This window comes from Adiantum capillus-veneris, chromosome 15 (assembly GCF_014529385.1).
Source record: "Adiantum capillus-veneris isolate H3 chromosome 15, ASM1452938v2, whole genome shotgun sequence".
NCBI lineage: Eukaryota > Viridiplantae > Streptophyta > Polypodiopsida > Polypodiales > Pteridaceae > Adiantum > Adiantum capillus-veneris.
Window position 1 is genome coordinate 146,716,603 of NC_140945.1, and position 27,961 is coordinate 146,744,563.

At 43.9% G+C, this 27,961-nt stretch overlaps 1 pseudogene; it reads right to left on the reverse strand.

The window, feature by feature from the left end:
• Positions 1-16,868: 16,868 nt before the first annotated feature.
• LOC147441633 (uncharacterized) lies at positions 16,869-24,129 on the reverse strand (annotated as a pseudogene).
• Between the last annotated feature and the right edge of the window lie 3,832 nt (positions 24,130-27,961).

Genomic DNA, 27,961 nt, shown 5'->3' on the forward strand with positions numbered 1-27,961 from the left:
TGCACATTTGTAAGGCCCCCATTATGAGGAGAAGCCATCGTGCGTAAAGAAAAATCACTTGTCGAAAACCAAAATTTTCACGGCCAGTTTTGAGCCCAAGGTCGAGACTGGCTTCGCCAGAATATTATGGCTGGACGGCGGTCGGAAAGTGGTTGGAAAACGACCGGTTAGTTGGCTGGTTGGTAGTCAATGTGGCCGGTGGCCGATAGTCAAAAGTCAATGGCCGATGGCCGGTGGCCGAATTCAATGGCCGATGGGCGTTTTCAAAGGAGGATTTGTCTTCTCAAGGGTGGCCACACATGGGCAGATTGGAGGGTCCGATTTGGACTTATCTACACAAGGGTGGCTACACATGGTTGCCTCTCATGAGAGACGGCAGCCCTTTTAGCCTATAAAAGGAGGCCATTTCTACACACATTACACAGTGTGAAGTTGATGCAACAAGGTGGGTGTGAGGTGATGAGAGTGAAGCAAGGTGGGAGCTCTATTAAGGGTATAATCCCTTTGTAACCTACTTCTTGTTTGAAGTACTAAAGCCATTACGTGGCTGTTTTCCCATGGATGTAGCCCACACTGGGTGAACCACGTATATCGTGTGTACTCTCTCTCTCTCTCTCTCTCTCTCTCTCTCTCTCTCTCTCTACTTTATAACCTCTTGTGTGTGAAAATTATCTACTCAATTATCTACTTAGCTATGTCATATTCCCTAACAACTGATATCAGAGCAAGGTTTGCTCGTAGCTAAATTCTCTCAAGGAAAGGATTCCTTGAAATTAGTGGGAGTAATGGCGGAGGAAGGGAAGCTCAAGATCGTGAAGGTCAACGATAAAAGCTACCAACATTGGAAGATGCAGATTGAAAACTATCTCTACCAAAAGTGTTAAGTATGGAGCTTGATTTACCCCTTGTAATTTTCTATGGTAAAAACACACATTTGTAAGGTTCCCATTATGAGGAGAAGCCATCGTGCATGAAGGAAAAATCACTCGCCGGAAATAAAAATCACTAGCCGAAAACCAAAATTTTCACGACCAATCTCAAGCTTTTGCCGAAATATTCCTTTTCATCGGAATATTCCTTTTCCGCTGAAATATTATGGCCGAACAGCGGCCGAAAAGTGGTCGGAAAACGACATGTCGGTTGGTCGGTTGACCGGTGGCCGGTAGTCAATGGCCGATGGCCGATGGTCAAAAGTCAATGGCCGGTGTGGCTGGTGGCCAAATTCAATGGCCGGTGGCCGAATTCAAAAGCAGACTTGTCTTCTCAAGGGCGGCCACACATGGGCGGATTGGAGGGTCCGATTTGGACTTATGTACACAAGGGCGGCTACACATGGCTATCTCTCATGAGAGAGGGCAGCCCTTTTGGCCTATAAAAGGAGGCCATTTCTACACACATTTTAGAGTGTGAAGTTGGTGCAACAAGGTGGGTGTGAGGTGGTGAGAGTGAAGCAAGGTGGGAGCTCTATTAAGGGTATAATCCCTTTGTAAACTACTTCTTGTTTTGAAGTACTAAAGCCATTGAGTGGCTGCTTTCCTGTGGACGTAACCCACATTGGGGGAACCATGTATATCGTGTGTACACTCTCTCTCTCTCTCTCTCTCTCTCTCTCTCTCTCTCTCTCTCTCTCTCTCTCTCTCTACTCTATAATCTCTTGTGTGTGAAATCTATCTCTCTCCATTAAGTAATCTACTCAAATATCTATTTAGCTACGTCATATTTCCTAACAAAAATGACATTTATTTGCCATTATGCGGTCTTGCAAAGAAGCCCGCAACAATGGAAGATGAAACATGGATTGTTCTTGACCAAAAGGCACTTGGAACAATCCGGTTAAGCTTGGCGTCAATGGTGGCCTTCAACGTTTCAGAGATGAAGACCATGGAGGACTGCAAACAGTGACAATGTGCAACAATTTCAACCAAATGAGGAGCCTCAACCTATTCCCCGAAGATCTACAAGAGCAAGTAGACCTCCAAAAAGGTTCGTTCCTTCCTTCAACCATCTCTTGATCTCAGATTCTAGAGAGCCGAAATCATTCAAAGAAGCTATGCAACATGAATCCAAAGAAGAATGAATGAAGAGCACTCAAGTGGAGATGGACTCATTACATCATAACCAAACATGGGAGTTGGTTGAGTTGCCTAAAGGTAAGCGGGCACTTCAGAACAAATGGGTGTATAAGCTGAAGGAAGAAGAAGGTGGGAAGAAAAAGTACAAGTCTAGGCTTGTGGTAAAAGGGTTTTCTCAAAAGAAAGGTATTGACTTCAATGAAATATTTTCTCTTGTTGTAAAAAATGAACTCAATTAGGCTTGTTGTCTTAAGCCTTGTGGCTACTCATGATTTAAATCTTGAGCAAATGGATGTAAATACGGCATTCCCTCACAGTGACTTAGAGGAGGAAATTCACATGCTTCAACCAAAGGGGTATGAAGTAAAAGGTAAGGAGAAAATGGTTTGCATATTAAAGAAGAGCTTGTATGCTTTAAAGTAAGCATCAAGACAATGATACTTGAAGTTCGATCAATGGATATTAGATCATGGATTCAGAAGTCGATGCAAATCAAATCATTGCGTCTACACGAAGAATTTGCGAGATGGGAAGTTCATCATCCTAATGTTGTATGTTGATGACATGCTAATTGCAAGTGCTAACATGCAGGACATCAAAGACTTAAAAGAAGAACTATATAAATTTTTTCAATGTAAGATTTAGGTGCTGCAAAGATAATTCTTGGTATCAAGATATCAAGAGAAAGGACGAAGAAGACAATAAAGCTATCTCAAGAGGATTACATCAAGAAGGTACTAGAAAGGTTTGCAACGCAAAATGCAAAAATGGTTTCTACACCTTTGGCTAGTCACTTTAAACTAACCAAGGATTATGTGTCCAAATACACAAGAGGAGATAGCCTATATGTCTAAAGTTTCATATGCTGCAGCGGTAGGTTCTCTTATGTATGCTATGGTCTGGACAAGGCTAGACATTGCACATGCAGTGGGATTTGTAAGTAGGTTCATGGACAACCCAAGTAAAGAGCACTGGCAAGCTGTGAAGTGGATACTTATGTATCTAAAAGGGACAAAAACAAATGCTTTGTATTTTAGAGGAACTGATTTTTTTATTCAAGGGTATGTTGATGCAGATATGGAAGGTGACAAAGATACTCGAAAGAGCACTATTGGCTATGTCTTCATGGTTGGAGGATGTGCGCTCCTTGCCGCACTGTCGAAGCAAGGGACTTGCCAATACACCGTATGCGAGCCACAAACGGCTCCAAGCACACAACAAGCCTAAACTAGCAAGCTCAAGAAAACAAAGGGTGTGTCACTCACCGCTCTACGCTCGCCTTCGTGGTGGATTCCTTGCCGCGATGAAGAAGAAGCTGCAGTCGTGCCGCGCTCAACCGCTTCGCCGCCGTCGTGCCTTCGTAATGCTCGATCGCACACACACTCTCCCTCTCTCTCTCTCTCTCTCTCTCTCTCTCTCTCTCTCTCTCTCTCACACACACACACACACACACACACAAGGAGGTGAAGAAGAAGAAGATGGAGATGGAGCAAGAGCACTCTTCAATTGCACAAATGAGAGAATGAGTAAAAATTAGGTTTAGTTGGCTTTTATAGGAGCTCACCCCATTCACACTTGGGCGCCCATGCTTAACCAACTAATCCCTTGAATGTCCAAGTTAAAGTGCGCCTCTCATCGGCGATCACTCTACCTTTCCCTATTGGTCCGACAAGCCCGGTACCTGACTCTACCGAATACATAATACGCGTCCATCGTAGGTGATGGGGTGTCCGTGAGCCGTGAGGGTTAACATGCCCCCCTTCCTGATGTAGATTCCGTCCTCGGAAGCTATTGAGTTGAAGCTGGATCGTCGAGGTGGAAGAGCATTTGAGATGAATGTCCTTAGCCTTCTTCAGTCACTGCAAAATCAAACAACATTGGCACAGTAATTGCATTCTCTTAAAAAGCATATGCAGTTTTAGATAGAAAAATTGATTGGTAAAAGAATTTCAAACAATTTGTTAGCAATGAACATTAAATTGCAATGTAATCAAATGCATAAACAGATGTAAAGGCAAAAAATTAAACAAGTCTGGGGTCGCTAATTTGACGGTCGAAAAGCACTAGAGATCGAATATTAATACCATGGGTAAGCTTCTTAATTTTCTGTGGTCAATTAAGTTGTTTAATCATGAGAGCCAAGTATTCATGTTCGAGGGCTGACTAGAGGCTATATCTAGAAAACCTTGTAGTTAAGCTACCATAAAAGGAATTTCTCATGAAATCATCGCCTGACTGATTACTTTTTCTTTGACCCCCCAAAGTCTTTTCACACTGATTCAATTATGATGTGTGTGCTTATTTTGTATGCCTTGGGTTTTTTGCTTTTCAAGGAAAAGCGCCCACACTGGGAACCTCTAGGGCTCTAGTACCATAGGCAATACATGTGAGTGAAGTACCAAATCAAGCTGAGATTTCTCTTCCAGCTTAAAATTTTACATTGTGGCACTTTGATTTTTTGCTTGTTCATTTTCAGCATTTAAATTTTGTAACTTTGGGGGGTCATATAACATTGTTACACTCCCCAGGCTCATCACATTAGTAAACTCCCTTTATAATACTTAAGCTAAAGGTCACTAGGGTTAAGCCCACTAGAAAGCCCTAGTACATTTCATACAATGCTGCCTAAATCGGATTAAGAACCTAAGTAACCATTGCTTATTAGGAAGGCATTCCCCATGGTATTAAGAGAAGATCTCTAACACCTAACTTGGTCAAATTAGCTTAGTCGGACTGCTTGATTTTTACACCTAGACAAGTGATTATGACAAAACATTACATTGAATTAAATGTTTGATACTAAGCAAATGCGCTGAATATTATGCTACCAATCACAATCAAAGCAGACAAACATAGATGCAAAAAGATAACGGCAATGCTAATGGACAAGAAACACCTTTTTGTGTTGATGGTCGCGCTTGATTTGAAGTGTGAACGAGAGAAAGGTTCCATGAAGGTCCAAATCCTATCAATAGCAACACGCTCCTGTACACACTAGGAAACAAAAGGAATACCTCCAGGAGGCACATTAGTGGGAAAAGAGATCTTTGCTAATCACTCAACTCTAAAACAGAAACACTCCTATCGTACTAATCTTACCTACCCTCCATCACTCAAGTGATGAGGATCAAAGGTGTTTTATGGCATAGGTTTCTGTTTCACTGTACCAAATGTGACATGTGTAGGTCTGAGTCAATGTTTTGACTTTAATGTGCATACTCTCTTGCTAATTGCTCTTGCTCTTTTTTTTTTTTGTTTTTTTTTGTGAGTATAAAGCTTTATATGTACATTCCCTAAGATTGGAATTGAGAGGTCAGGGAAAAAGGTTGAGAGGGAAACAAATGAATGATGACTGTCAACAAACACTCCCCCCTTCCTTGGGTAGATCATACCGTTTGAAATGAGCTTGTCACCCTTTGAAACCAATTGTTCCAGTTGGTAATAGGTGAGGATTTTTGCCAGTAGTTTTCTATTACCCTAGGTGCCTCGTCAAGTTGCAAGGGTGGTAAGGTACTCTCCCAGGATTGAACTTGAAGTGGTTCATCAGGTGATTCTTGAACACTGGGAGGTGTGGATTCTTTTGTAGCTTCATTGAGGTCCATTACTATAGATGGAGGCTGTGTAGAAGCTTTTACCTCTATGGATGTATTACATGAGGAGCTAGAAGCTTCATGGGACTCCCCCCTTCCTGAGCTAGGTGGAACAAATCGTTCTTTCTTTGGTACCCAAACTAGCTCGGGAGCGGGTGTGTAGCATTCTGTGATTTTTTTCTTTTCATGATCATTGATTCGTTTTGGAGATACGGGATTGGGCTCACTTGGGTCAGGTGATAGGTAAGAGCACAATCTACGTTTTGGCACCCAGATTTGATCATTTCCTTGATAGTAGCCTTGGGCTTCCAATAGTCGTTTAGGAATCCAACGCAGCGTTTCTTTACATTTCTTGGAGTGAGTGGTACGGTTCTTACTAGGCTTCTGTTTTTTAGCACTAGCTATGGTCACTAAAGAAGCTTTAGGGACCCACTTGTATGTTTTCTTCGTTACATTAGGATGACTCTTGTCAGAAGCGATATGCATTGCTTGTAGCATATTTAAGGGTATAGACATTTCATCCCCCTCAGGTGTTACCCAGGTCGTCCCCCTATTTCCCCAAGTGTCTATGGTTGATGCTAGGTGGACCCAGTCTACATTGTCTGATTCCGTCATACCCGGTAACACATCCATATAACGAGAATCTTGGCCAATGTCTGTATCCTTCTTACAAGTGTAACAATATTGTAGTGGGGCCGAGTGAACTGTGGTGTCAGAGCGATGATCAATAATGGTTTTACTCCCTAAGGGGTGTACCTTACCAGTCACCAAATCCACTCTAAGGACAGAGTCTTGGAATTGCAAATAGACATGATTTTTAGACCAATCGTGAACCATTTGTGCTTCCCTCATGAATGGTCGTCCTAAAATCATTTCATATGACATAAGGTGTTTAGAGAAATCCATTACAATGAACGTATGTCGTACCTTGTGTCCTAGAACTTTGATCTTAAGATCCTTGAGCATCCCCATAGGTTTGGCTATGGTACCATTTGCCATCTTTACCACAATGTTAGTAACACTGAGGCGGGGTTTTTCCATGGATTCCCAACAATCTTTTGTAACGATGCTAACTCCCGCACCACCATCAAGAATTCCCTTTATAGTTAATCCCTTGGTAGTGATGGGTAGGGTCGCATTAGACTCGTCGCCTTCAAAATACTGCCCTAATTCGTTAATGGGTACCTCGATCACAGACTCGTGTCCATCTAAGTCAAGTGATTGCACATGATTTTCCTCATCAATCATAATCGAGTCAGGCCTATTTGGTTGCGCAAACTGCGGTAATCCCGTTCGTAGCTCTCCGTTAAGGAATGCTCGAAGTGCAAGGAATAACTCAGGATCTCCATACAGCTTTGCTATGATCGTGGTTCGGACCTCAGAAGACATGAAGTCCACTAGTTTGGCAACATTCATTGGCGTTTTGCAGGGTGTAGGTCCTTGACTAGGAACTGGTGAGGATGGAATCTCATATTCCTCAATGGGATCAGGTATTCCTTCGTTAAACATCCTTTCCAACAAGAAGGGTGTATGCTCACTTTCTGATGTCCTGTCCTCACTCCCTTCTTGGATGATACTAGATATGGCTAACGGTCTATGGTTCATGTGAGGTGGATGAACTTGCGTGGAAAACACTGTGTCATGAATTTTGATATGCATGGGTTCTGGTTCTAGTTTCCTTTGAGTCTCCTCCACTAAACCTCTTAGATGTTTCACCTGCTTAATCTCGTCTACAAGGTTTGGGTATGTCCCAATCTTCTTTTTACGATTCTTCCCTTTTTGCCCCTGCGGTTTATCTTGGGGGTCTTGGATTGGATTTGGAAACACTTGTGGTGTTTTCAGAGGCTCTTTATGGTTTTCTCTCATTCGGTTTTCATTTGGTTCCATGTTACAGTTTTCTTTGTCGGTCTTTCCCTTTGTGGTATTGGTTCTAGTCTCCATTGTCTCGACTGAATCTGAATCATCCTCGAGGTCATTCATATACACGGGGTCATCTCCTGTTCCTATGTTTGTTTTGGAACTTGGCTTTGAATTTTCCGTATTCTGCGACTTCTTCCTTCGTGTCTTCTTTTTCTTTGCTTGGATAACTGACGCGGTATCTCTCTCTTCGAGGATATGTCCTGGCCCTTGAAGCATGGACCGTGTAATCGCATAAGCGGGTGCGACGGGTGGTATTGGCGATGTCACACTAGCAATTTCGACCAAATTCAGGGGTGTGATTTTAGGCGCATTTGGGTTATAGGGGCATTGGGCAATCAAGTGATCTATGCCACAACGATTACATGTGAGTATTGGCATTGCAGACGTGCTCCCTTGATTCATTTGCATCTGTGCAGCATTCTTTTGCAGCCTAATAGGGCACTCCGCTGCTCGATGTGGTCCACCACACTCGTAGCATTGAAGAGGTGGCCTCCTAGCCTGGGTGTTGATATTTTGACCTCTGGATGCGAGAGCAGCAGCTTGATAAACCGGCTTGACTTGTCCCCAACAATCTTCCATGTAGTATATAGGACATTCTTCCAATGTATCAAGTCCGTAGGCAATACTAGTGTCTATTTCCTCCTCACAGCCATCTGCATAAGCATTTGATGGCTCGCAACCCACTTGGTTCATAGGGGCGACTCTTGGATGCGGGGGCTGCGGTCCTAGCACAGGAGGTGGTAATGGTGTAGCTTGTACAACATTTTGAGATCTAGGGACCATGTGTTGCGGTAGTTGCTCAACAGGTGGAGTAGGCATCAATACAGGAGCTCGAGGCGCATCCGTCCAGGCTACAGGTGGTCTATTTGCCATCATACGTTTGATCATTAAACAATCCTTAGCTTGGTGACCATACCTACCACATGCGTTGCAAGTTCCATTAAATTTTACTCTAAACGTAGGGCACTCACTAGTGCTATGTGGACCTAAGCAAATGGAACACCATTGTTGCTCCCTTCTTGGATACATGTGACTATTTTGAGGGGGTCGATTATCCTTAAGAGACTCTTGGATTGCCTTGGTGAGGTCTGTCAAGAATGTCTCAAATACCTTTGGCTCATTGGCAATGGGCTTTGCAGTCATGGGTTCATACTCAATGGCTTGTGAGCTAGTGGATCTCGTGTCAGTAGACACCCTCATGCCTGCTATCATCAAGTTGTCCTCTAGTTGGATTGCATTGGCAGTGACATCTTCCCAGGTTGTGATACCTCTAATCACTAGTCCATTATAATTCCTTCATTCCTCAACCCTCGAATGAATCGATCAAGCAGTTGGTTATTGTTGAAGCGCTCATTTACAGGGCAACGAGAGTTTAAGTGCTTTAGACGACTAATGAAGTCCCTTACTGAATCTCCTTCCTTACGTTCGGCCTTCTGTAGCTGAGATGCTACACCCCAAAGCACACCTTCTCGTATGTACTCCTTTAGAAACAACCTTCGAAGGGTAGGGTAGATTGTTTTCTCGTCCACCCTTAGGGTCCTATACCAATCTCCAGCCTTCCCACTTAATGTCAAGCTTAAGGCATTGCACTTATGTAGTTCGTTGTGTTCCCCTAAGGAATCACATACTTGTTCAAACACTTCAATGTGTTTTCTAGCATCTTCGTCCCCATTGAATTTTTGCGTGAGTTTGGCAATTTGTACTGCCTTACTTCTAGGCTCTCTATCAGATGCATGACGCATATTTTCCGCGATAGATCGACCTATGGTTTGAGCAAACGCTGCCAAGTCACCTATGTGAGGAGGTAGGGCCGGTGGAGGTACTCTTGGAATCATATGTGGGAGAGGAACGGGTACCGGTCTTGGCATATGTGTGGATGATGCAGGATATGGAACATAACCGGGCATAGGTCCACTCGGATAAGAGCTAGGGAGCGGCACTCGAGGAGCATAAGCAAGTGGTACAATTGGAGGTGTGGGGGCCATGTGTGCATAAGGGGCTAGAGGCACATATGGTCGAGGCCCCATATTAGGTACTACGACACTAGGTAGTGGCACTGCGCTAACCGTAGATGTCATCGGTACATTCTCTGTTAGGCTTATCCCTGGAGTGAGCACTGTGTTTTCCTTAATAGAGGGTTGAGCCAAGTTAGGGAAGCTAAAGTTTTCGCTCGGAGGCTCAGATTGCATAGAGACCCCAGGTGAAAGACGTAAGATGGGTCCATGGGGCTCATTAGAGGAGTCTCCATTTGTGATAGAGTAGGCTGTTGAGCCTTGCTCGTATCCAAAAATCTCATGGGGCCAGTTGAGAGTATATTTACCCCTCGGTTTTGCCTTTCTAATTGAATAATGCCATGGATAACATTACAGATCATTTTCTGTTGATCTTCGATGCTCGTGGCACTAGAGGTGGATTGTACAATCTCTATCCATCCTACATGGTAGGCGTGGCCAGAGTGTAGATCCGTCAACACCTCAGTGTGGAGGTCGTATGTCCAATGATCATTAATGAACAATCCTTCTAGAGTCGACGTGTTAACGGTTTCTTGTGAGGTAGAAGCAATGTTGCTCCCCATGGTTTTACTTGTCACCAACGGTACTCTAGAGGGAACTTCTGAATGAGGTAGCTCAACAGGGCCTTCTTGGTAAGAAGTTGGTAGGATATCCACATGGACACTCTTTGGGGGTGTGGGGTCCACGTGCGATGTGAAAGGAGAGTCCACTTCCCCACCCCCTTCGTGTGCTTCATTTGCATCAGGTTCCGAGCGAGTAGCTCTACCTAATGTTTCCATGAAACGGCTAAACATACTAGTACTAGGCTGTGGAGCTTCGGGAGGTGCATGGCCTTCTCTCTCAGTGTTTTGGGTAGGGTATGCTTCCATGATTTCTGAGTCGGAGGAGGAATCACTAGCGGCTATTTTAGGGTCTTGGGTGGTGCTACCTTGTGTCCCCGCTGAGGGTCTAGAGCTTATCGTGGATGGGTAATGGGTGTCCGTATGAACAGAGGCACTACCAATGTGCTCGTGTTCTAGCACCCGCCCAGAGCGTAAGTGCATGTGCTTTTGATACCCTAAGGTGTCAAAAAGCTGCTCTAGGAGGCCTTGTGACTAGTTTTTAGCGTGTCGTGGAATGGGCCGTGTGATAGCTCGAAACGAGCGTATCGGCCAGAGGGTCGTGCCGTGCTTTACAGCCCTCCGTTTGGTCACTCTATGCCCTCGGAATCCCTAAAACTGTCAATTTCCAGAAGGGAACTAGGCCCAAACTAGAAAGTCTAAGGGTGCAAGTGGGAAGAGAAAGGAGGAGAGTGGAGGACTTGTCCCACATGCTCTCATTCTCTCTTGAGGGAGTAGGGTATATATATAAGAGTGAGTCTAGTATATATCATAAGACTGAGGACTGAGGCCTGGGCCTGGGCTTGGGCTTGGGCTTGGGCTTGGGAAAATGATCCCTTTGTGAAATTGCAGAAATTGAAAAACGCAGACAATAGCAGAAATTGAAACTTGACAGCAATTACAGAAAACGCAAAAAACAGAAACCTTCCACACACTCCTTCCCTGCCTTTCCTATGATAGAAATTGCACCACAAGGAAGCGTAAAGTGCTAACCGAGCTTAGTGTAGGGCATATCCCCGACAGCGGCGCCAAAAATGTGCGCTCCTTGCCGCACTGTCGAAGCAAGGGACTTGCCAATACACCGTATGCGAGCCACAAACGGCTCCAAGCACACAACAAGCCTAAACTAGCAAGCTCAAGAAAACAAAGGGTGTGTCACTCACCGCTCTACGCTCGCCTTCGTGGTGGATTCCTCGCCGCGATGAAGAAGAAGCTGCAGTCGTGCCGCGCTCAACCGCTTCGCCGCCGTCGTGCCTTCGTAATGCTCGATCGCACACACACTCTCTCTCTCTCTCTCTCTCTCTCTCTCTCTCTCTCTCTCTCTCTCTCTCTCTCTCTCACACACACACACACAAGGAGGTGAAGAAGAAGAAGATGGAGATGGAGCAAGAGCACTCTTCAATTGCACAAATGAGAGAATGAGTAAAAATTAGGTTTAGTTGGCTTTTATAGGAGCTCACCCCATTCACACTTGGGCGCCCATGCTTAACCAACTAATCCCTTGAATGTCCAAGTTAAAGTGCGCCTCTCATCGGCGATCACTCTACCTTTCCCTATTGGTCCGACAAGCCCGGTACCTGACTCTACCGAATACATAATACGCGTCCATCGTAGGTGATGGGGTGTCCGTGAGCCGTGAGGGTTAACAGAGGAACAGCAATAAGTTGGGCTTCAAAGCTGCAGAAAGTGGTCTCACTTTCTACCACAGAAGCAGAGTATGTAGTAATGACGGAGGCAAAGAAATTTTGTGGCTTCATGGATTCCTAGAAGACCTTGGATTGAAACAAGACAATTGTGTCCTGTTGTAAGGTCTCTGACCCCGATCAAATGAGCACCATTGTACCATGAAATGAACATAATGGAAAAAGTTACTATTTTTAGCAGTTTTTCAAATTCTGTCAGTGCCATGATGTTTAGAATGTTTTAAAGCTTCGAAATATGAATAAAAATATTTTTTGTAAAAAAAATCCAAAAATAGTAAGTTTTTGGTCACCCGACCCGTCCAGTTCTGATCGTCTCGAAAAATTGCACCCGTACCCCGAATTTGAGAAAAATGCATTTTCGGACCCCGGGGGCTGCTAAATATGGCAGGTACTCGGGCCAGTACGCCTTAGTTAGAGCTTGCTATAGCAATTTTCGGCATCAAAATCCAACTCGTATGACCCGTTTTAGCCTAGAACCAATTTTCCTAAAAATTGTCTGAGGAGGTACCGAGGCCCGGGACTGTGTGGGGACAAGTTCCAGCCCACTCCAGATCAACTTTAGCAGCTAGGGGGCGCCCTCTTGCTTTGTGGGAGTCCTGGGAGAGTTTCCAAGCCAGTAACTAAGTCTTAGAGTCAGCTAAACTAGCCAACCTGACACTTGGTGAGTAGGCAACTAGACTTGCCAATGCAGTGAACTGAGTGCTCCTCCAGATGCTAATAGCAGGGCTGGTCGATTTTCAGCCTATAGGAGCCTATTTAAAGGCCTGCACACACACACACACACACATACACACATATGCTCACACACACACAGTGCACACACACACCTACACACACTCTGGGAAGGTGCTGCCGGTTCACACACTTTTTGAAGGAGAAGCAAGGAGGGAGGTGCTGCCGAATTCTCGCCTCAAGAAGCTCGATTAGATCAGAGAATTGAGAAGATTATCAGCCCTTAATCACGGTAACCACGGTTTAATTAATGCCATCTGTAAATTCTTTTCATTACCATCTAAATTCCTCGTCCATTATGCTTATCCCTAGTCGAAATTCTCTATGACTACTCTTTAAATTCTCCTTATTCATAATCTATTATGTAATCATCATTCCATAGCTGAATTATCAAGCCATTCTTCACTCTCAATTAATGATTAGTGCATGATTATTAGAATTTTCTCTCTCTAGGTAGCATAGTATTAATCGGCAAGCCGGTAATTGTGTAGATTTAAGAGAATCACTTTTTCTATCACCAATTAATACTGTAACTAAATTAAATTCATTTCCTTTATGCATTAAGGTGTAATTAAGGAAAAATTAATCTGTCATTAAGTCTCTACGAGTTGACTTTCCTCACACATATGCATAAGATAAATCTGCATCATTTAGTTGCTAGGAAGGAGATTAATCATACTTAATTCATCTCTCTGGTAATTCCATTAGTGAAATCCTACTATTCTTAATCACGTAAGCCGAGTAATTATCTTTAGAGCAGGTTCCCATAGGATTATGTGCCATCCTTAATGATTGCTTTATGAAAGAAATCTAGACCTCTCATACTATAGAGAAATTAATTGATGTCACTAATCTATCTGTTGGACTGTTATGATGCTTGCGAACCTTAGCTCTTTCTCCAAGCTAACATTTAAAGTAGTGAGAAATGGCCCCGGTTAAGAGGACGCGCTTCGGTGGTGCCCACGATCGCGAGGCAGGAACGAGTAATGTCAACGGAAAGGGGAAAGCTCCGATGGAGGAACAAATACCGGCCATCTCACGGGCCATCGATGAAGAAGTGGAAGAGGTAGATCATATTTTTATTCAAGTTGTTTAAATTAACATTGCATACAATAGTTAGGAATGAACATATTCCCGAACATGTTGGAGAAATTCGACGGAAACCTCGGCATTAAATTGATTGTACATTAAGTGTTAGAAGTAGGAAAGAAATGATTGATGGGTATGCTGTTTGGAGTAGGAAAGAATGTCTGCTAGGGAAAATTTAGCTTGGCATGTTTATTTTATTTCCAATGTTGAATCAGTCCTGACCCCCCTACTGATCACAGGGGGTAGAGTTCCTCGTTAGGGCTCTTGAATCCACGACTTGCTTTCTATGCGGTGGATACCCACGACTTGCTTTCTATGCGGTGGAAACCCAAGTCTTGCTTTCTATGCGGTGGGAGTGTCCATGACGTGCTTTCTATGCGGTGGACATACCTAGTTGTATGGGCAGCTGGGCGACAACGAGAGGAGTGAACTCTCGTTGGAGGGGGGATGTTGTACCTCCAGAACATTGGAACTTTTATGAATAAGTTTGAGTAGAATTTTTACTAGAATTCTGTCTTGGTGTTGTTTGCAATATTGGTTAAAGGGTTGTATTAACGAACAATGTGATTCGGAATTAAACAAGGAATCTTTCCGTTAAACAACCTTTGTGGTAGTAATTAGGTCACACAAGGAAGTGTAAGTGTGGGGGTGGAAAGTGGGGGCTTGGCTCAGGTTGCCAATGCCTACGAGATGGGTGGTCCCGATTGGTCGGGAACTCTCTATCCCCATAGTGCTTACTCGACATTAGTAATGCTCATTGCCCCTAGAGCGGGGAATTCTCGAGAGTACGTGCCTCTGAAACATGGGGAAAAATGCACTCGAGGCTTCTCTCCTCTTGGAAGGTGGGTCTTAGGATCGCTAGATAGTTCAAGTACGCTTCCCTTGCGAGGTGGAGCTAGATCTCCCTGCTAGCAGGCTCAAACTCGATTCACTTTGTGATGAGAGATCATCCGCTAGTCGAACGTACCCTGAACCATTTTGTTTGCTTCCGCAATAGATCTAGTGGCCACCGGGTTCACCATCAGATCCGCCATTGGAAACGGCGGGGTGGGGACCTCACAACTGTACAGTGATAGCCAAAGCGCTATCCATCGTGTGAAGAACTCAGCCTTTCATTCAAGAACAAAGCACATTGAGGTGAGATATCACTTTATACGCACTCTTTTGGAAGAGGGACAGCTAAAACTTGGAAAAGTGCATACAAGTGAAAATCCTGCAGACATATTTACAAAGGTGGTCAACAAGGAGAAGTTGAGCTTTTTCTCATATTCAATTGGCATTCAAGGATAAGAAGCCAGGATGGAAAGCAGTCACAGGTTTGGTTTGGAGATCAGTCTCCAAGTGGAAGATTGTTAAGTATGGAGCATGATTTACGCCTTGTAATTTTTTGTGGTAAAAATGCACATTTGTAAGGCCCCCATTATGAGGAGAAGCCATCGTGCATAAAGAAAAATCACTCGCCGAAAATCAAAATTTTCACGGCCAGTCTCGAGCCCAAGCTCGGGACTGGCTTCGCCGGAATATTATGGCCGAACGGCGGCCGAAAAGTGGTCGAAAAATGACCAATCAGTTGGCCGGTTGGCCGGTGGTCAATGACTGGTGGTCGATGGTTGGAAGTCAATGGCTGTGGCCGGTGGCCGATTTCAAAGGAGGACTTGTTTTCTCAAGGGAGGCCACACATGAGCGGATTGGAGGGTCCGATTTGGACTTATCTACACAAGGGTGGCTACACATGGCTGCCTCTCATGAGAGAGGGCAGCCCTTTTGGCCTATAAAAGGAGGCCATTTCTACAAACATTATACAGTGTGAAGTTGATGCAGCAAGATGGGTGTGAGGTGGTGAGAGTGAAGCAAGGCGGGAGCTCTATTAAGGGTATAATCCCTTTGTAACCTACTTCTTGTTTGAAGTACTAAACCCATTAAGTGGCTGCTTTCCCATGGATGTAGCCTACATTGGGGGAACCACGTATATTGTGTGTACTTTCTCTCTCTCTCTCTCTCTCTCTCTCTCTCTCTCTCTCTCTCTCTCTCTCTCTCTCTCTCTCTCTCTCTCTCTCTCTCTATAATCTCTTTTGTGTGAAAATTATCTCTCTCCATTAAGTAATCTACTCAATTATCTACTCAGCTACGTCATATTTCCTAACATGTACTTGACCTATGGCAGTTGATCTATATGTCGTATGATCGTGGTAGAGTTCGAGATGCTTATAGATTATGGAAATTGATTTACTGGTAATACAATGGTGCAATAATTCTATGGCCACACTTCACTAACAAGAAGTTTTTAAGTTTTCCCTTCAATCCTGGAGGTTTATGCCTACCTGAAGTCAAATTCTTGAGAGGTTACTGAAACCATGCTTACAGTGGGTAGTGGTTAGATTTTATGCTTACAAATTTTTTGGAGGATGGTTGGCACATGCCGGAGGATGTGTAGGTTCAGAGGGGGTGGATGTCATGATGGCGAGCATGTCGAGTTTTAATGTGGTGTTCTGAAGTACCATTGCTAATAAATAGAGTATGCCAAATGCAATAAACTTCATGGTTTGAGAACTTTATTGCCCCAGATGTTGTTGTTTGAAGTATGTTGACTACACGATCATGTTGTTGTTTGAAGCATGTTGACTACACGGTCATGACCAAAGAGGCATGGAAGTGGGTGACAAGTATTCAAGGAGTAGAAGAGGTGCTTCGGTAGTTTATTATCTGTGACATTGTTACTTGAAATATTGATAGCAAGCAAAGGCCAATATGGTGGTGGCAAGGATCAAAAATTCTTTGATACATATGTATGCTAATTTTTGTGTTGTGCTATACCTAGGTTAAGTGTGGTGCACATTGGAGATCGCATTTAGTACTTGGCTAATATCCAGGATGTTTTCACTTCTGTTATCACTTTGATTGCATTGTCGATTACATTGTCGAGCTTGATAACGCTGCTTAAGGGCAACTTAATGTGAACGGCCGCTTATGGAAAAGCGGGCTATTAACAAGATCCTAAGTAGCGAATAACTAGAGTGCTTCGTTAGCCGCATTTGTATTGGATTGAAGTGAGCCCAAGGGTAGGAGAAAACAAGAACCCAAAAGAGAGAAGCTTGAGAGAGAGAGAGAGAGAGAGAGAGAGAGAGAGATTGTGCTTTGTATTCCACAAATCCTATAATCTTAAGTTGACATAATCCTATGTTTGACCAATAGGTATAAGATGCTCAATTTTGACCCAGAGAATTAATGTACAATGTGCAATGGCTTGTCGCTGGTAGAAGCGCACACGCAGCACGCTTGTGCCTCATTCTGATTGGAGATGGTGGGAAGACAGCCCCTTAGAACGAGGATAATCCAGTGGTTGACGTGCAAGTCTGAAGCCCAACCGGCATGCCATCGTCTAGCATCGGATTCTCCAACCCACTGAGGAGAAAGCAAAGTCCTGATTGTGCTTCCGTCCTTCAACTAAGTAAAGTGTCACTGCTCTCAAAGTGAAGCTGCTCTCCCTCCTCTTCCTCATCATATTTCTTTTTTGCCCTGTTGTAAGTTTCCTTGCAACTCCGTGATGTAAGTTTCTTTGCAACTCCCTGGTGTAAGTCTCTTTGCAACTCTAGCACCTGCGTAAACGAGTCCATTGGTTAAGGAGAGGAGAAGACCCCAGCGTGCTCTTTTTGAAGCCAACATGAACTGGCATTTGCCATCGCCACTATTGAGTTGTCGAAGCTTGAGATGAATGCAGATGGCAAGTGGAGATCACGCTTTTGGGTATGTTGCTTTGCCTGCAATGCTTCTAGAGTGAGATGGCAAGGACCACTGCTTGGGATAACAGACCAGCCAACCAAGCATATAACCAGTGCCCTATTGTGGCTACCACCACAACCAGGGAATTCCCTGATGTTCGATGCTATGGTTGCGGCGAGCATGGACATTACAGATCCAATTGCCCCAGGAACATTCAGGTAACCAACGCCAATGCCATACCCTTGAATACCCGTGGGCGTGGCCAAGCTAATGGAAGAGGAGGACGAGGAAGGATGAACAGAGGGCGAGGGCATGGGGCTACCGCCAGAGTGAATGCCGCAGTGGTACAACCAACTGTGGGTGATGAAGCAGTGGAGAGAGCAACCGTACATGCTGCAATTGACAATCCCAATGGTTGCAAGCAATACGCAGTCAATCATACGCCACGATCTCTCAGAGGTGAACAAGTTAACTTCCTTATAGATTGTGGTAGTACTCTTTCATTTCTTTCACCAAGATGCATGAGGAAGCTAAAGCTAGATAAGTATCCAACAAGCAAGCTAGTTGTTGAGTTAGCAAATGGCAAGGAGGTAATATCTCAACACTTTGCAGGCAAAATCGACTTTGATCTAGGGGGACACCCAACTTCTGCCCAATTTCGAACCTTACCCTTAGGATTCTTTGATGGGATACTAGGGATGGACTGGCTAAAGCAAAATAGGGCCCACATACATTGTGCACAGGGGAATTTTACCTTTACAGATAACTTGGGTAATGAAGCCTTAATCCAGGGGGAAAATGGGAAACCTAAGGCTACTCTAGTTAAGGCCAGCACACTTTTGAAGGGACTAAGGAAGGGTCAGCAAATTTATGCAGTTAAACTCAACAAGGTGGACCAATCATCAGATACCTCACTTCGACCAAACTGGTTGAGGGAGTATGATGATGTATTCCCTGAAGACCTTACGAATCTTCCACCACACAGAGAGGTAGATCATGAGATTGAGACTATCCCTGAGTGTGAACCTATCTCAAAAAGACCTTATAAAATGTCACTTCCAAAGGCCATTGAACTCAAGGAACAACTTAGGCAACTCATTGAGCAAGGATTCATTCGACCCAGTACTTCTCCTTGGGGTGCTCCAGTTCTTTTTCAGAAAAAGAAGGACGGGACCTTAAGGCTATGCATAGACTACCGGGGACTGAACCAGGTAACTGTCAAGAACAAGTATCCAATTCCAAGGATTGATGAACTCTTGGACAGGCTCCACGGCGCGAAAATATTTACAAAGATTGATCTAAGGTCAGGATATTACCAAATCAGGATCAAGGAATCGGATATTCCAAAGACAGCTTTCAATACTAGGTATGGGCACTACGAGTTCATAGTAATGTCTTTTGGTCTAACAAACGCTCCTGCAAGCTTCAATCGACTTATGCAGGATATTTTTAGACCTTACCTGGATGATTTTGTCTTGGTTTTCTTTGATGACATTCTGATCTACTCTAAGAACAAAGCAGATCACGAAGAACATGTTCGCAAAGTACTTGGTCTTCTCCGAAAACACCAACTTTACACTAAAGAGAGCAAGTGCACTTTTTGCTCGCCTAAAGTCCACTATCTTGTATTTGTCATATCAGCTGAGGGGATTTCAGTGGACCCAGACAAGATCAAGGACATCGTTGATTGGCCTCAACCATCCACCGTCAGCGAAGTAAGGGGATTTCTTGGAATAACGGGATGGTGCAAGATTTTTGTCAAGGACTATGAACGTATTGCTGCACCTTTGACGGAACTCCTGAAGAAGGGAATGAGGATTGAATGGAAGACCGAGCACGAGTCTAGCTTTGCTAAGCTAAAAGAGTTCTTGGTCTCGGCTCCTATTTTAAAGCTTCCAGATTTCAGCAAGGAATTTGAAGTAGCGACCGACGCTAGCAAATTCGCTCTAGGCGGAGTTCTTACTCAAGAAGGAAGACCAGTGGCGTATACTTCGCGAAAGTTGAGAGATCATGAGAATAATTATCCTACTCATGATTTGGAACTTTTAGCAGTTATTCATGCGTTGAAGTTATGGAGACATTATCTTCTTGGGTGCAAGTTTCAACTGGTTACAGACCACAAGAGCTTAAAATGGATTTTTACTCAACCTATTCTCAATATGCGACAACGACGATGGATAGAGCTGTTACAGGAATATGATCTTGACATAAAGTATAGACCAGGAAAGGAAAATGCAGTTGCAGATGGTCTTAGCCGAAAATCCTTTCTCGGAGCTATCTCTATTCCAAATAACCCTATCTGGGATAGAATCAAAGAAGCATCTTTGGTAGATCCAGAGTACCAACGTATAGTGTCTCTAGTCCAGCAGAATAAGATACCTGAAGCTAAAGATTACTCTCTTATGGGAGGATGTCTTTACTACAGACTTAGACTCTGTGTACCCAGAGACCCAGCTCTAAAGAAGACTATTCTGTATGAAGCACATGATAGCCCTACATGCGGACATCCAGGCTATGCTAAGACTCTTCATGCTGTCAGGAGGAGTTATTTTTGGTCTGGGATGAAAGGAGACATACTTCGCTATGTGAGGCAATGTCTTTCTTGTCAACGGATAAAGGCCGAAAGAATCAAGTTACCAGGGCAACTTCAATCTCTTGACATACCCCAGATGAAATGGGAATGCATCAGTTGTTACACGATTACCTTCTACAGGAGGTTATGACTCTGTTTTCGTGGTTGTTGATATGCTCACAAAAGTGGCTCATCTAATACCCGTAAAGACAACCTTTACTGCTTCAGATGTTAGTCGGGTATTCATCAAGGAGATTTTTAGGTTACATGGTCTACCCAAGCGTATCGTCAGCGATAGAGATGCCAAGTTTACATCAAAATTTTGGACTTCTCTTTTCCAATCTATTGGGTCACAATTAGCCTTTAGTACAACATATCATCCACAGACAGATGGGCAAACTGAGAGAGTTAATCAAGTCATCGAGGACATTCTCAGAGCCTATTGTTCGCAAGAGCCAAAGAAGTGGTTACAATATCTACCTTTGGTGGAGTATGCTTACAACTCTTCCGAACACAGAAGCATTGGAATGTCACCTTTCAAAGCCCTTTATGGACAGGAATGCTTAGCACCACTGAACTTCTCAGATCCAACCATCAGGGTAGAAGCTTCTAGAAAGATGTTAGAAGATATGGAAGCACAGACTAGAGCTATTCGCCAGGACATTCAGGCCGCTCAGGATAGACAGAAGCACTATGCAGATAAGAACCGTTCAGAAAGAACTTTAAAAGAAGGAGATAAGGTTTTTCTACGAGTCCGACCAAAGAAAAGCAACTTATCTCTAGGCAGATATAAGAAGCTAAGCCCAAGGTATTGTGGACCATTCGAGATCGTTAAGGTTGTGAGTGACCAAGCGTACAAGCTAAAGTTACCTGCAAACTTGAAGGTTCATGATGTATTCCACGTCAGCTTACTCAAACCCTATATTCCTAACCCTAAACAATTTTTGGACTCAGATCAGATAGTCATGCCAACACAAGAAGTTCTCGAGCTCCAACCTGACTACGTACTGGAAACAAGGGAAAGGAAGTTACGCAACAGAACTATCACGGAGCATCTGGTAAAGTGGAAGAATTACCCTGAAGAAGATGCAACTTGGGAGGACGAACCAACGCTTATAAAGGATTACCCAAGCACATTCTTGAGATGAGGACATCTCAATTTTTCACGTTGGGGAGGTTGTAAGGTCTCTGACCCCGATCAAATGAGCACCATTGTACCATGAAATGAACATAATGGAAAAAGTTACTATTTTTAGCAGTTTTTCAAATTCTGTCAGTGCCATGATGTTTAGAATGTTTTAAAGCTTCGAAATATGAATAAAAATATTTTTTGTAAAAAAATTCCAAAAATAGTAAGTTTTTGGTCACCCGACCCGTCCAGTTCTGATCGTCTCGAAAAACTGCACCCGTACCCCGAATTTGGGAAAAATGCATTTTCGGACCCCGGGGGCTGCTAAATATGGCAGGTACTCGGGCCAGTACGCCTTAGTTAGAGCTTGCTATAGCAATTTTCGGCATCAAAATCCAACTCGTATGACCCGTTTTAGCCTAGAACCAATTTTCCTAAAATTTGTCCGGGGAGTTACCGGGGGCCCGGGATTGTGTGGGAACAGGTTCCAGCCCACTCCAGATCAGCTTTAGTAGCTAGGGGGCGCCCTCTTGCTTTGTGGGAGTCCTGGGAGAGTTTCCAAGCCAGTAACTAAGTCTTAGAGTCAGCTAAACTAGCCAACCTTACACTTGGTGAGTAGGCAACTAGACTTGCCAATGCAGTGAACTGAGTGCTCCTCTAGATGCTAATAGCAGGGCTGGTCGATTTTCAGCCTGTAGGAGCCTATTTAAAGGCCTGCACACACACACACACACACACACACACACACACACATATGCTCACACACACACAGTGCACACACACACCTACACACACTCTGGGAAGGTGCTGCCGGTTCACACACTTTTTGAAGGAGAAGCAAGGAGGGAGGTGCTGCCAAATTCTCGCCTCAAGAAGCTCGATTAGATCAGAGAATCGAGAAGATTATCAGCCCTTAATCACGGTAACCACGGTTTAATTAATGCCATCTGTAAATTCTTTTCATTACCATCTAAATTCCTCGTCCATTATGCTTATCCCTAGTCGAAATTCTCTATGACTACTCTTTAAATTCTCCTTATTCATAATCTATTATGTAATCATCATTCCATAGCTGAATTATCAAGCCATTCTTCACTCTCAATTAATGATTAGTGCATGATTATTAGAATTTTCTCTCTCTAGGTAGCATAGTATTAATCGGCAAGCCGGTAATTGTGTAGATTTAAGAGAATCACTTTTTCCATCACTTTTTTGCATGCCTTCAAAGCAACCAATAGCTTTCTCTCCACGCCCGTCGCCCATGTTGGACATAGTCTCCAATCATGGTATTCCATTTTACAAGATTCGGCGATGGAAGCTCACCAAACACTTCTTGAGCTTTCGACGGTGCACCGCATTTCACATACATGTTGACTAGCTCGCCAACAAAAATGTGCTTCAACAGCAAACTTCTGGTGACAAGCTGTGTATGCATAAGACTGTCTCTGTGCAAATCCCTTCTTTTTGCACATTCCTTTAACAAGGAGAAAACAAAGTCCTAATTGTGCTTCCATCCTTCAACTAAGTAAAGTTTGTCACTGCTCTCAAAGTGGAGATCTTCTCCCTCCTCGTCTTTCTCTTGTGCCCTGTTGTAAGTTTTCTTTGCAACTATTTCACCTATGTAAACAAGTCCATCGGTTGAGGAGAGGAGAAGACCCAAGTGTACCCTTTTCAAATCCAACATGAACTAGCATTTGCCATCGCCACTACCGAGTTGTCGAAGCTTGAGATGGATTCATATGGCAGGTGGTTGCCATGCTTCTGGGTACGCTGCTCTGCCTACCATAATTTGTATACATATCGACTAAGATAGTGCCAAGCACGACATCTTTTTCAATATACTCGGACTAACAATATAATCCCGCAACCAGTGCATTCCAAGAGGCGACATTCCGGACAGGAAGCTCCTCAAGCACTTTTTGTGCTTTCTCAAGCGCACCACATTTGGCATACATATTGACCAACACAATCCCAAGCATGACATCTTTTCTCAATATCCTCTGACTAATTGTGAAGTTTTGTGCCCATACCAGCACCTTGCGCAGAGCCACATGCCTTCAAGATGCATACGTAGGTGATTGCAACTGCAAAGAGGCCCTCGTGGCGCATCAGTTGAAAACAGCCTAGAGCTTTCTGGCTTGCTCTCGTTTGCGCACATCCCACAATCAATGCATTCCAAGGGGCGACATTCCAGATAGGAAGCTCCTCAACCACTTTTTGTGCTTTCTGAAGTGCACCACATTTGGCATACATATCGACCAAGACAATGCCAGGCATGACATCTTTTTTCAATAGACTTTGATAACATTTGGAGGGACACTCTAAGATTGCATCCTATAGAAACAATTGAATGCATACTCACCATCCTCATGTTGAGCATACCCTAAAATAAGAGCATTCTATGTGGCTACATTGCATTCTGGAAGCTGATCAAAAACCTCTTGTGCCTTGTCAAGAATGCCACACGTGCAATACATGTCCACCAACATAGTTCCAACAATGATATTTTGCTCGAGCAGTCCCTCGTCTTCAATCTAAGCATGCAGTTCTTGGCCCTCGTTTGAGTTTGTCAAGTTGCCACAAGCTTTCAAAGCAAATACAAAGGTGACTGCATTTGGAAAAAGGCCTCCTCGCTACATTTATTCAGAATGCATCAAATCTTCTCGACAATACCCTTGTTGAGCATATCCTCCAATTAGGGCTGTCCATGAGACCCCATTTTGAGTTGTGAGCTGGGCAAAGGCTTCTCGAGCTTTTCCAAACATGTCGCACTTTGCATGCATATCTAACAGTACGATATCTACAAAATTGTCTTGTTTCAAAAGTCCATTCTTGATAACTTATGCCTCAAGTTGTTGTCTTTGCGTACTGCTCCAGAGATGCCGCATGCTTTCAAAAGAAAGGTGAAGGTGAGCCCATCTAGAGAGATTCCCTACCGTTGCATGCCTTCAAAGCAACCAATAGCTTCCTCTCCATGCCCATGTTGGGCATAGTCTCCAATCATGGTATTCCATGTCACAAGATGGAATCTCACTACCAAAAAAATTGTCCTTCACCAGCAAACTGTGAGTTTTTGTGCCCATATCAGTATCTTGCGTAGAGCCACATGCCTTCAAAATGCCTACGTAGGTGATTGCATCTTGAGAGAGGCCCTCGCTTCGCATCAGGATTCTGCACGCGACAATTAAAAAAGCGTGACACAGCCACATGCCTTCAAGATGCCGGCGTAGGTGATTACATTTGGAGAGAGGCTCTCACTGGATTCTACGCAACATAGCCGCATGCCTTAAAGATGCTTGCGTAGGTGACTGCATCAAGAGAGAGGCCCTCACTGGACTCAGGTGCATGAATATCTTGCCAGATTTTTAAATCCCGCTACGAAGTAAAAATAGAGAGTAGGTTGTAGGCATGTCTTTTTAATGGGTATCTCACAAGATACCACTTAGCAGTCAAGTGCAAAATGTTTGGAGAGGGAAGGGAAAGGAACGCTTTCGAGTGAAAAAACGGGGAGAAGGCCGCGTGGGAGAGAAGAAGAATAAGAAGAAGAAGAGAGTTTTAAAGTCGTAGGAAACTATCCCAAGAGAGAGAGAGCGAGAGAGTGACAGAGAGCAAATGAACGAAGTGCGAACGTATAAATATCTTCATGCTTCCATTTTCCCAAAATCAAATTCACCTATTTTGTTTGGCACATGGCACGAAGAGAGTATAGAAAGGCGTAGCCAAGCAGGACGTGCAGGGCAGAGTGCAGCTTGCAGGGCGTGGGGTTGGGCATGCAGGCCACTGGAATGGGAGGGGCACGAGGAACGCTAATGTTGAAGGTATGGCTGGGTGTTTTGCTTCGGGCTTGAACGAGCTGCACATGAAGGGGAGGGGTTGTCGATTGTAGAAAGAATTGTGCGCTCTCTCTCTCTCTCTGCACGCCGTGATGGCCTACCTTGAGGCCTGAGACCAACAAGGTGGTTAAAGGATTTGAATGGCACAAACAGAGCCCCCGGGGGGGGGGGGGGGGGGGGGGGGGGGCCAAGATGGGTACGCGATGGCGTGGCCTCTGTGTGGTCGAGAGAGAGAGAGAGAGAGAGAGAGAGAGTGTGTGTTGCTTGGCTGATGGAGGAGCAGCAATGGGGGTGCAGTTGAAGCCATTGTGTGTCGCTTCTAACCAAGTTGCCACAGGGTGTTGTTGACGTGGTGCAAGCTAGGAGAAAGGAGACACGGTATGGAGGCGGGGGAGGCAGCATTTAGTTTGGAGCGGCCTTTAATTTGCAAAGGGCACGTGGGTTAACGTGGAGCCAGAATTGCGATTTGGCCTCAAGACGGCCAGCAAATTAAAAGCGTCAACTGCAGCAGAGAGCACCGAACAAGGAGGAAGTCAACGAGCTTTTGGAGCACAGAGAGCGAGGGCCAAGAGCAGGAAACGAGGGCCAAAGGATTGACGAGGACGACCAGCAGGAGGTGGCCGAGTAGCAGTACAGGAGTGAGCCATCGAGCGTGGATCAAGGCAGGGCGAGGTCTACAATAAAAACAAGAGCAAGGCAATGGAAATCAGGCTGCAGCAGTGTAGCATAGAGGAAGCAGTAGAAGAACCGAGCTGGAGAGGTTGACGATGCAGAGAAAAGAGCCACAGGTGGTGAGTAGAAAAGGGGAATGGGTAAAGGAGCCGTCCACGAGCCAGAAGGTAGAGAATCGCATGCCCTTTGTGTCGTAAGAAAACTGCATACGGAGCAAGCTATTGTGAAGCCGACGATGGTTGAAGGATAAGCTAAGAAGCAGAGGAAGTTGACAAGAGTCGTCTGCAAGCAAGGGGAGAGGGTCAACTAGAAGAGCTACACAGGCAAGCAAGACCGACAAGCGGTGTATGCTATTTATATGCTATTTAAAGAGCATGTTAGCTGCTAAGAGAATTGCATCGCCTGCAAGTCAAGAGTTGGAAGGAGCAAGGCAAACAAGCTAAGGAGCAGAGCGCCACTTCATAGGCAAAAGGAAGAGAGATGGCAGGTGGTTTTGAAGAAAGTGATGATGGTTCTTTTATTTTCTAGGAGGCTGACGAGTAGATAAAACAAAGAGGGTGTTAAGAAAGGGCCGACAAGTTGCAGTGCAGGACAGAGCAACGAGTTAAAGAGGAGTAAAACAGATGGTCGAGATGGTTGAGAAGGGCAAGGAGGGGAAGCTGTAACAAGCAAGTTCATCAAGATTTTAAAGGACAAACTAAAGCAAGTGTAGGCAAACTCTATGCTCGTAGAATTGGTCGAGAAGAGCAAGGGAACGATATAGAGGCCATAAAGATTTGGCTTTCGTACTTCTACTCACAAACTCGACAGAGTTTAGAGCACATAGTGCCTATTACAATCAAGTTTCTTTTGTATCCAGATTTGAAGTTCATTTAGTATAACTACTTAAGGTTCCAAGGTGTCGTTTGTACCAAATTATCTTGTGTTGTGTCTTTTCTCTCACCATATTCCCACAGCGAGCAACCCAGTGTTGATCCCGGCTCACTAATCGCACTTATTTTTTCCCAACAACGCAAGATAGAGCACGCATGTTGACGCATCTAGGAGCCATTTGTGGTCGTAAGTGTATCAAACGATGTCTATTTTTTGCTTGCAAGTAGTCATGAGAATTGTGGTGACATAAGCTACGCATAAGTACTCTTAGATTTCAGTTTCGAGCACTTCCAAATTCCGACTCTGTCTTCATACACGTTTCTACACATGGGTCTAAAGTGAGGGTTTTGAGTGTAGAGGCTTTCGGACAGGTGTATCCTAGTGAGGAGATGGTGTTCCTTAAGTTTTATATGATTTTGGTATGATTTGGTGAGTTTCCTTTCGTTGGGTGTATGTGGGTTGGATGGTGTAGTTGAGAGCAGAGAGATTATGGGTTATGGTTTAGTTAGCCTTCCAGAGTGCTGTATGCATGGGATGGTCTCATCTTGACGACCTTAAGAGATTGCACCATGCACCTACCGTGTCATCTGTGTCCTTCATTGACTTTATGTTTATCTAGGTTGTGTTGTATGCACTTTATAGGTGTTGTGATTCGCTCCTGCAAAAACAGGTTTAGATTTAGATCAAGCTACCTGTAGAGATCTTTGGAAAGATGATTTAAAAAACATTTTGTATATTTTAGTCTATAAAAAGTTTTTTTCATGTCGCTCATTCATCGCTTTCTCTCACTCTCCAGTTTTATCAAGCATGATAATTTATGTTAATCAAGTTGATGTAATTAATTAAATGATAAAATATCTATCATATTTTGGTACAATTTTCATGAAAAATAACAAATGCATGCTTTGTAACTAAATTTTTAAGAAGTTAGAACGAAATATTAATATTTGCATATTCTGGCTCTAAATCATTATGCGATAATGCTAGAGGCAATAACGGCAGTTATAACCTCTCTCCCTTTCCATCCACCTTCACACATTTTCTTCCATTGTTCTAAATCGTTATGGATGCAAGTAGCGTTTTGTGTTATGCTCAATGCAAGTAATTTTACTATTGTAAACTACTTTGGAGAAGCCCTCCTTTATTGTGCTCCTTGTTCAACACCTCTACATAGCAAGAGATCTCGTCGCCACCACTATGTGAAGCCTTTCAAAATATGTGATCCATGAATGCATGGATGTAGTCGCTTGGGTGAAATGCATGTGTGGTATTCGAGGGAAGAGTGTGACCCTCTTCTATTTCAAACACGATGCACCTTTTACTTACGGCCCAACATGTGCGAGATAGCGGTCAGCAACCTAATTTATCCAAATAGATGTCGTTTCATGTTTTAATATCTTTTTTTACCCTTTTTTGAAATTTAAAATCATAATTTTTTTTAAAAA